Source organism: Oncorhynchus masou, chromosome 30 (genome assembly GCF_036934945.1).
Source record: "Oncorhynchus masou masou isolate Uvic2021 chromosome 30, UVic_Omas_1.1, whole genome shotgun sequence".
Classification (NCBI taxonomy): domain Eukaryota; kingdom Metazoa; phylum Chordata; class Actinopteri; order Salmoniformes; family Salmonidae; genus Oncorhynchus; species Oncorhynchus masou.
Genome location: NC_088241.1, coordinates 10,411,649 through 10,422,799, shown reverse-complemented (window position 1 = coordinate 10,422,799; position 11,151 = coordinate 10,411,649). Strand labels below are relative to the sequence as shown.

General features: G+C 38.8%; 1 long non-coding RNA gene across 1 annotated transcript; it reads left to right on the top strand.

The window, feature by feature from the left end:
* The first annotated feature begins 9,942 nt into the window (after nucleotides 1-9,942).
* On the top strand, nucleotides 9,943-11,147 carry LOC135523073 (uncharacterized). Its single transcript, XR_010452765.1, has 3 exons — nucleotides 9,943-9,957; nucleotides 10,290-10,344; nucleotides 10,835-11,147. It is a non-coding gene; the product is annotated as an uncharacterized LOC135523073 (long non-coding RNA).
* The last annotated feature ends 4 nt before the right edge of the window (nucleotides 11,148-11,151 follow it).

Sequence of the window (11,151 nt, the reverse complement as noted above, 5' to 3'; positions counted from 1 at the left end):
CGCTGCATTTCGGTCCGACTCTCTTTCAACAAACGAAGAACGTCTTTACAGGGACAGCCCCTTTTCTGCAATTCCGAATAAAACCCAACTTTGAGAAATTATCACCAGACCATGTTTTTCTCCATTAGGAGAGGATGAAGGTTGTAGACTATTGCTGAATCTTTTAACCATACCACGTGGTTAAACTCTTGACTATCGATACCGACAGAATAAGAACAAGTCTTTGATATTAATTACTAGTCTGCAGCTAGGAATTCGGTATCATTGAACGTGAAGAACGTCAACTGCCGAAACATCCACTCTATAACGATACGAATGAATGTCACTCTGAACTTCTCCACTATAACCACGATAGAGAGAGAGAGGGAGAGAGACGGACAATTCTACAAAATAAACAACTTTTCACCAGCGATCAATACGACACACTGAGCTTAAATATATATATTGATTGCAATTGTTCCCGAATTATTGAGCGTACATGTGCAAAGGATTAGCATTCCAATTGTTATAATTATCACTCTGTAGTGACTTCTTAGTCGACCCCCACTTCCCCTTTTGTCTAACAAGCCGCCACTAGGGCACATTCTCCTATCATTTCTTGTAACCATATTTACTGTTTGTTTATGCATTTCTGTGAATTACTTAGTTAGTAATAAATAAATTATTTAAGACAATTGATGTATGGATGACTCATAGTGAAGACTGGGTTTGTGCAGATAACCAACCATTTACGTTTGGAATGAGTTTGGAATGAGACTAATGAGTTAAAGTAAATAATTAATTAATTTGAAGACTAATTGATCAGATAAAATATCTGAAAATGTATTTTTGGAAATTATAACTTTGTAATCTGAATATTTTTCCTTGGTGCCCCGACTTCCTAGTTCATTACAGTTGCATGATTAATCAGTTGATTGCATAATACTAATTACAGAGAATCTTTGATAAAAACTATAAGTCTTCAATTTAATGATTGTAAAGACACGACAATACCCATTCCATGCTTTTACAAATTTACATTGCGTGCTGCTTGGTGTTTTAGGCTGGGTTTCTGTATAGCACTTTGTGACATCTGCGGATGTAAAAAGGGCTTAAAAAAGAAATGTGATTGATTGATGATGCAGCCACCACAATGCTTGAAAAAAGGAGGCAGTTACTCAGTGATGTGTTGTGTTTGCCTCCAACGAAGTGCATTGAGAGTCAGGAAGCAAGTTCAGGGAGTGAGTGTTTTAATAAATTAACACAATATAATACCAACTAATAACCAAGAACAGCACACAGACATGACACAGGAACAGAAATAATGATGCCTGGGGAAGGAACCAAAGGGAGTGACATATATAGATAGAGCAGGTAATCAAGGAGGTGATGGAGTTCAGGTGAGTGTCATTATGCGCTGACGCGCTTAACGATGGTGACAGGTGTGCGCCATAATGAGCAGCCTGGTGACCTAGAGGCCGGAGAGCGAGCACACATGACAGCCTCAAACATAAAGCTTTGTATTTAGGTCAGAAAGTGTATTCCTTTGCTGTGATTTTTTCCCCCAGTATTACTTTAGTGCCTTGTTGCATATACAGTGTGGCAAAAAGTATTTAGTCAGCCACCAATTGTGCAAGTTCTCCCACTTAAAAAGATGAGAGAGGCCTGTAATTTTCATCATAGGTACACTTCAACTATGACAGACAAAAGGTGTAAAAAAAATCCAGAAAATCACATTGTAGGATTTTTAATGAATTTATTTGCAAATTATGGTGGAAAATAAGTATTTGGTCACAGACATGACTTCATCGTTGTTCACAGTTTATTATCATAGTTTGTCATAGTTTCTAATTGTAGTTTATAATCAAAGTTTGAACATAGTTGGCCATAGTTTCTAATCATACTTTCTAATCATACTTTCTAATCATACTTTCTAGTCTGAGAGGTTTTGATATAATAAGAGGGTCAAATAGAACCTAAGAGGGCAGAAGCTATTTTTTATAAACAGTATGAATAAAAACAATGGCTTCTGTTTAATGGCTATATAGCCTTAATTAAATAGTAATAAATGATTAATAAAATAAAACATATGTCAATGAAAACAATTAAGACAAATTATTCTTAAATAATATATATCTATATACATACATCACATTGAATATTCAACTCACCTTCAAAAAACTCCATGAGGAAGGGAGGATTCCCAGATGATATTTTAGCTGTCCTGTCTTCATGCTGTTCTGGGCTGATGGCTGTTGTAGAGGGGAGGGGCCTTTGAGTGATCTGGGACCTTTTATGGCCCTGCCTCTGGGAGCCTGTCTGCTTGCTACATGATGAATGAATGAAAGAGGGCCTACATGTAAGATATTTTGTGCTACAAACATACTTCTACTTGAAGAGGTTTTTTGACCATTCAGGGATCTACTATCAAACAGTCATAAAATCATGAAGAAAATGAATGTCTACACTAAAATGTTTTAATTTGGTCATAAAAATACATGTTGACAAGCTGTATGCATGAAAATAAAGATGCTTACAACATGTGACATATTGGAGACATTTTTGGACACTTATAAGGGCCTCCTATGCCTTGTTATAGATACATGTCTGTAAAGATAGATTGGTATAGTATAGCACACAATGTGTGCTACGCAATATTATACTAAACCTCTGTTTTTTTAAACTAAAATGTATATAAAACATACATATTATTGTCAAACAATACTACACTTTAATACCCCATGTAATATATATTTACATTATTTTTAACTGTATTCATGTAAAATTAGGCATTTTGCTTCTTGATCACGTTTCTCTCTCTGTGTGTCAACCCACAGCTCGTAACCTGACACCTACCATGCAGCCTGGACACACACACACACACACACACACACACACACACACACACACACACACACACACACACACACACACACACACACACACACACACACACACACACACACACACACACACACACACACACACACACACACAGACATATGGCCAGTTTTTTTTATAAACCTTGTATTTTCTTCTAAAATATTTATACATAAATGCCATTCATATCCTTTAAAATGTTTATTTGTATAATTATTATTTAATTTCTTTCTTAGAAAATAATACAATCAGCATGCTTCTCTGCTTGTTACCGAACGACCTCCCACACACAAGCCCATGTTGTGGGGGGTGACATAGGTCATTAGCAGATCCTTGTCAACACACACAAACACACATGGAGAGCGAGAGAGAGAGAGAGACATCGATTTCATTCCTTGAAGTTAAATACCAATACACATAAAATTGGTCTTGGAGCCATGTTTTATTTATTTAGAGTCTTCTGTGGTTTATCTCTCGAGGATTCTTGTCGCTCATAGTGTTCACAGCTCTTTACTTATACTGACCAATACATGACCCCGCTGGAAATTACAGTTTCATATACATTATTACTAAACAGCAGAGAGTCAATACTCTACGCTTTCAAATGTTCAAACACATTCCACAGTTCAACAAGGTCACTGCACATCAATCATATTGACAGTTTTAATGCAAACACATGCTTTACCATAAACAGATGCACTATGAGGCGCTCACTCGATAGCGTGAGAACGGAAAGACAGGATGTACATATATGGGCATAACCACGTAACACATGAAATAGGTCATCAATCACTTTTTGACTCATGCCGTCTACTGTATTTCTTCTGATGTGATCCGCATTGTTTTTCCACATATACACTTTCTTTTTACAGGTCCACTCAAAAGCATGTGGGATGAAAAGACAATTGTCATCTCACAGCTTCTTTCGACTTCATTGCTTTTCTCAGGTAGCTACTTATCATATTCCATCATCTCACCATATGTACATTTGTATAATAACATTTAGTAAAGCATTATTTAGAATATTGGTTTAACAACAACTGTCACCAAGAAGCACACAAGTATCACACTATCTTTGGTGATGTAATACAAGAGAATTTAAGTTTCTGTCACGCCTTGGTCTTAGTATTGTGTGTTTTAGTTTATTAGTTAGTCAGACCAGGGTGTGACATGGGGTTATTATGTATTGTATTTTCGTTTTGGGGTTTGTAGTGTTTGGGATTGTAGTTGATTAGGGGTGTGTGTGTGGTTAATTAGGTTGGCTGCCTGAGGCGGTTCTCAATCAGAGTCAGGTGCTTCTCGTTGTCGCTGATTGGGAACCGTATTTAGGTAGCCTGGTTTCGCTTTGCATTTCGTGGGTGATTGTTCCTGTCTCTGTGTTGGTTGCACCAGTCAGGCTGTATTAGGTTTCGTTCTGTTTGTTGTTTTTTTGTATTTATTTAGTTATTCGTGTTAGTTCGTTCGTTTTGTCTTCATTAAATAAACATGAGTAACATACACGCTGCATTTCGGTCCGACTCTCCTTCAACAACAAAAGAACGCCGTTACAGTTTCTCCCTTATCGATGGCTGTGTTGTTTGTCTCCTTCCTTAGTCATTATTGAGGTTCAGTTCCCTATTTCACCTATGGGAGTGACAGCTCTGGACAGTGACATCACCCTTAGATGATCTTTCCCTCCGTATGGAAACCTGAACCTCAACAACATGATTATCAACTGGCAGTGTCATAGGTGGTCAACAGCTATTACATGGGAGACATCAGCTGGAAAGACAGTGTTGTTTACAAGGGACGAACTCATCTGTTTGAAGACCAGCTCACTGTGGGAAAGGCGTCACTTAGACTGAGTGGTGTGCAGCTGAGTGACCAGGGCCCATACACCTGTGATGTGACAGATGACCCGGGAAGCACCAAGGAAAGCTACAACTTTTAGTGTCAGGTTAGAGACTATTTATTTTTGTCCATTCAGATTATTTAAAAAAAATCTTACATCTATGAGGGATTAAGAGACTTAAAAGTATTAAGCTATCTGCACAAAATCAGCTTATTGTCATCTACTTGCCTAAAGTCCTCTGCAGTCAGAATTCTCATTTGTTAAGAGCTGAATAAGAGTATTGTTGGTGTTGTTGTTTTTGTTTACCCCTAACCCCCTTCAAGAGCCCCAGCTCTCTGTACAATCATCCTGTGACAGCTTCATCATCACCCTCCACTCCTCTCAGGGTTTCTCCCAGCCTGATGTGTGGTGGACGGACTCCATTGGAGGAGACATCTCCAATCAGAGCCACAGCTGTATCGGCCTGGACAGCAGGGGGCGCTATGAGGTCCACAGCTCCATGGAGGTCAGTCCAAACAGTACTCACCATCATTGTTGAAATGAGACTGGAGGTTCTCAATCAAACCTTCACCCGCTCGCTCACCCTCCACCCACTTCCAGGTAAAGGTGCGATCTACTAACAGGTTTAGGGGTAGAGCAATGTGACCAAGTATGGATCACTGATTTAGTGATGAAATATTAAAACATTGCATAATCACTAATGGCTAAACCCTGACAGTGTGTTACTCCTACACACATTCCACAATGTATGAATTTAGACAAAATTTCTAGTGAAACACCCCCATCCTAAATAAGGATTTGACATTTCACTTCATGAGGGAAAATGAGTTATATGAGCATTTTGTATAGATGTACTGCATGCAAGAATAACACCATTGCAGAGTGAAACTTCCAATGAGAGGAACTGTTTACAATGACCTCAATGAAAGGTTCAGTGACCAGGCAGTACTACTAGAGGAACAAGTCTTTGGGAGGGGAAGCTGAAAGCCTGTCTTCCTCTCATCTCTTCCTCTTTTACAGAATGCTGTGAGGTGCCTCTTGCAACCAGGGGCAGACCGGCTTTGGTGTTATTAGGGATAGTTCTCTTAGCAGCATTAGCAATGCCACTCATTTTGTACTTCAGACACAAGCCTGAAGCACACCGACACCAGATGGTCCCACATGACGATACAACAGGACAAGACGAGGCTCATGAAACAGAAATTTGATAAAAGTCTAAGCTTAAGCTGTGTTTCAATGTCACAAATATAGGTGCGTGTGTGTGTTGTTGCCTTATGAAATATTTCCAATCCCTCTTGGTAAAGTATTATAGAGTACAGCTGGAAGGAGACTTTGCTACTCTCTGCAACCCTACGTAATCCAGCCTACTTAGATTATTTTTGGGATGCAAAGCTGTCAAGGCAAAGGGTGGCTACTTTGAAGAATCTAAAATATATAAATATATTTTGATTTCTTTAACACATTTTTTGTGGTTCTACATGATTCCATATGTGTTATTTCATAGTTTTGATGTCTTCACTATTATTCTACAATGTAGAAAATAGTAAAAATAAAGAAAACCCCTGAATGAGTAGCTGTGTCCAAACATTTGACTGGTACTGTACATTTTGTCCAATGGTATTGTCAAAGGTGGCCTGGTAACAACAACTGGGAAAAGTACTATCCACCTTACAGTTGGACTGGTTGAAAAGTTGATCCTACACCACGAGGTGGATGAAACGTCTGGGGCATATTACAGAAATATTTCAAATTTCATTACATGAGTCACTCTGTGAGACAGTTCATTACATTAACTATTTACTGTTGCTGCAATACAAACATTTTGAAAACAAGAATGTACATTGTCACTTAAATAAAGAATGACATACAACCCTAGTGATAGCAGTTAAAAAAGGTGCCCTCTGACACCATCACCCTCAGAGCTAGAGTGTGAAAATTTACTTATATTGATGACAGGGACTGTGCCCATCCATTCAAAGTGTCAAAGAAACTAAGCAAGAGGAGTGTTTTGTCTGTGAGCTGCAATGCCTTGTTGGCCTACTGTTGGTTATAAAACCGATAAATCCACAGTAATCGAGAACTTCAAGAAGCATTTCTCTACGGCTGGCCATGCTTTCCTTCTGGCTACCCCAACACCGGCCAACAGCTCCGCACCCCCCGCACCCCCCACAGCTACTTGCCCAAGTCTCCCCAGCTTCTCCTTTACCCAAATCCAGATAGCAGATGTTCTGAAAGAGCTGCAAAACCTGGAACCGTACAAATCAGCTGGGCTAGACAATCTGGACCCTCTCTTTCTAAAATGATCCGCCTCCATGGTTGCAACCCCGATTACCAGTCTGTTCAACCTCTCTTTCATATCGTCCGAGATTCCTAAAGATTGGAAAGCTGCCGCGGTCATCCCCCTCTTCATCCCCCTCTTCAAAGGGGGTGACACTCTAGACCCAAACTGATACAGACCTTTATACATCCTGCCCTGCCTTTGTAAAGTCTTTGAAAGCCAAGTTAACAAACAGATCAACGACCATTTTCAATCCCACCATACCTTCTCCGCTGTGCAATCCGGTTTCCTAGCTGGTCACGGGTGCACCTCAGCCACGCTCAAGTTACTAAACAATATCATAACCGTCATTGATAAAAGACAGTACTGTGCAGCCGTCTTCATCAACCTGGCCAAGGCTTTCGATTCTGTCAATCACCGTATTCTTATCGGCATACTCAACAGCCTTGGTTTCTCAAATGACTGCCTCACCTGGTTCACCAGCTACATCTTAGATAGAGGGCCTGTTGTCCGGACCTCTGGCAGTCTCTATGGGGGTACCACAGGGTTTATTCTCGGGCCGATTCTTTTCTCGGTATATATCAACGATGTCGCTCTTGCTGCATGTGATTCTTTGATCCACCTCTACGCAGACGACACCATTCTGTATAAATCTAGCCCTTCTTTCGACACTGTGTTAACAAACCTCCAAACGAGCTTAATGCCACACAACACCCCTTCCGTGGCCTCCAACTGCTCTGAAGCGCTCGTAAAACTAAATGCATGCTCTTCAACCGATCGCTGGATTAGCATCACTACTCTGGATGGTCCTGACTTAGAATATATGGACAACTACAAATACCTAGGTGTCTGGCTAGACTGTAAACTCTACTTCCAGACTCATATTAAACATCTCCAATCCAAAATAAAATCTAGAATCGGCTTCCTATTTCGCATCAAAGCGTCCTCCACTCACGGGAGCCAAACATACCCTTGTAAAACTGACTATCCCACCAATCCTCGAGTTCAGCGCTGTCATTTACAAAATAGTCTCCAACACTCTTCTCAGCAAACTGGATGCAGTCTATCACAGTGCCATTAGTTTTGTCACCAAAGCCCCATATACTACCCACCACTGCGACCTGTAGGCTCTCGTCGGCTGGCCCTCGCTACATATTCGTCGCCAGACCCACTGGCTCCAGGTCATCTATATGTCTTTGCTAGGTAAAGTTCCGCCTTATCTCAGCTCACTGGTCACCATAACAACACCAACCCGTAGCACGTGCTCCAACAGGTATATCTGACTGGTCACCCCCAAAGCCAACACCTCCTTTAGCCACATTTCCTTACAGTTCTCTGCTGCCAATGACTGAAACGAATTGCAAAAATCACTGAAGTTGGAGACTTATTAGAATTATATCTCCCTCACTAACTTTAAGCATTAGCTATCTGAGCAGCTTACCGATCACTGCAGCTGTACAAAGCCCATCTGTAAATAGCCCATCCAAGTACCTACCTCATCCCCGTTTTTATTTACTTGAATTGCTCTTTTGCACATCAATATTTCTACTTGCACATCATCATCTGCACATCTATCACTCCAGTGTAAATTGTTAAGTTGTAATTACTTCACTACTATGGCTTATTTATTGCCTTAACTCCTTACGCAATTTGCACACACTGTATATAGACTTTTTATATTGTGTTATTGACTGTAAGTTTGTTTATTCCATGTGTAACTCTGTGTTGTTGTTTGTGTTGCACTGCTTTGCTTTATCTTGGCCAGGTCGCAGTTGTAAATGAGAACTTGTTCTCAACTGGCCTACCTGGTTAAATAAAGGTGAAAAAAGAGAAAAAAAGAGTACATTTTAAAGTTGGGGTTTAATAAATGTTAGTAGCTCTGTAATGCATTTCAGATACTCACTATATCATGTGTATTTAAGAAATCCTCACCCCTCTCGTCACACCCCCCAAATCCTCATGGTTTTATAGTCAATTCTTGTTCAGACCTCTGTCACCCTATTCTTGATCGAGCTGCCAGTAAATAAAGATGTGGCTCTCATATCCTGTTTCAATAACAATGTTTCTGTAATGGTTTCCATGGTTGGTTTTATTTGTGTAAGCTCTCCTCGCCCATCTCCTATTGACATTCACTTAAGCCATGTTCTGTTGACATACACTTAAAACATCCATATGTAAGTAATGAGCACTTCTTCTAATCCATGTTTAAATATTGCCTTAAAACAATAAATTAAAAGCACATGATAATTTGAATAATTTGAAAGTACATTGTTATTTTATATTATAAATAAATCCATGAATATGTTTTATTTTATATATATTGAGGTAGATTGAGGTAACATTTTATGAAACAGATGTTTGTTTCCAATTTCTTTTAAAAGTATTGTTTATGAGGAATAATACAATGTTTAAATTTTTTTTTTTATTTCACCTTTATTTAACCAGGTAAGCTAGTTTTTGCAACTGCGACCTGGCCAATATAAAGCATAGCAGTTCGACACATACAACAACACAGAGTTACACATGGAATGAACAAAACATACAGTCAATAACACAGTAGAAAAAAAGAAAACAAAGTCTATATACAGTGAGTAAAAATAAGGTCAAATAAGGGAGTTAAGGCAATAAATAGTCCATGGTGGTGAAGTAATTACAATATGGCAATTAAACACTGGAATGGTAGATGTGCAAAAGATGGATGTGCAAGTAGAGATACTGTGGTGCAAAAGGAGCAAAATAAATAATTGCAGTATGGGAATGAGGTAGATGTATGTATGCCTAATGTAAATATTTTGGTTAGATGGAAACTTCAGACACGCAGTTGTCAATATATGCATTACAGTCATGCATATGCTATGTTGACTTTAAGTACGGTAATTCAATATTTTGTCAAGGATGTGTTATTTTTTACCCATCCTCTTCACAATATAAGACACCCTCTCATCCCTCCCTGTCTGTTATATCCTTCATGGTCCCACCAACAGGTAAAGTACGTACATCAAGTCAGTCTTTTGGATTAGAAACAATGGTGAATAGAATCAGTTGAAGACCAAATTATTACAGAGCTGAAAGTTAATTGAAATAAACTATTTCTTATCTTTGTAAATACATGTACAATGTATTAATGCAAACTAATTTATATTTACAAAATATTTATGTCATTTTTTGATGGATATAAATGAATGAAAGTAAATGCATTTAAAATGAATTATATTTGTTTTCTCTCCTGTCATTAGCTTTTCTATAATATAATCTAAAACAAAACTAATTTAGTTTTTACATCCATTTTTTCCCATGTCATTTGTTGACTGTGCATTTTAGTTTCCAGCCATGGGGACAACTTTCGAGCTTTGTGTGGCTGTCAGCCTATTCATAGGTAAGAATCACAGTTTACCTTTCAATATTCCATGTTATGTAATTACTACCAGAATTGAGCAAGTTGATTATTTGTTAATATCTAACATTATGGTGAAACATAAACAGTAGCTTGGCAAATTAAATCTTTCTTGCCTCCTCTCATTAGATAGTACATTTATGCTGTTTGTTCTGCAGGGAACACTACATTATAGACATGAAATACTGGTTATAAAGCTATGCAGGGGGAAGCAACAGCATCTGTACTGTTATGTACACAAACATTTGTATACAATCATGTCATTCAAGCAAAAACTAATTATTTTGTGCCTTACTAAATTGACACTTGACAGTCAGTGAATTCAACAAGAGCAGTCGGAGAAAGACAATTGTCCCTGTATTTAAGCTATAGTAAACTATTCATTATTAAACTGATATTACATTAGTCAAATGGTTGCAAAAAGAATGCAGATGCTCATCTGTAAAATTGTCTTTCTTCCTTTATGTTTTAGTGGTCAGTGGATCATGCCCAGTGGGGCGGGAGTTCATTACTGCCTTTATGCCTAACTATTTGCTGAGCTACCATGATGATCAGAGTCTTCAACTGGCCATAAGCACACAGGATTATCCAGCCATTGTTCAAATTCAGGTCAATGCAATCGGCTTCTCCACCTCAGTGAAAATAGATAAACAGAACACCAAATGGATCGCCATACCTGGTAACGCTGAAATTGGGGGTCCAGGAGCTTCCACCAAAACAGTGCAGGTCACCTCCAACTCTGACATCTCAGTGGTGGCCTTCAACTACAAGTTCTCAACCGGAGACAGC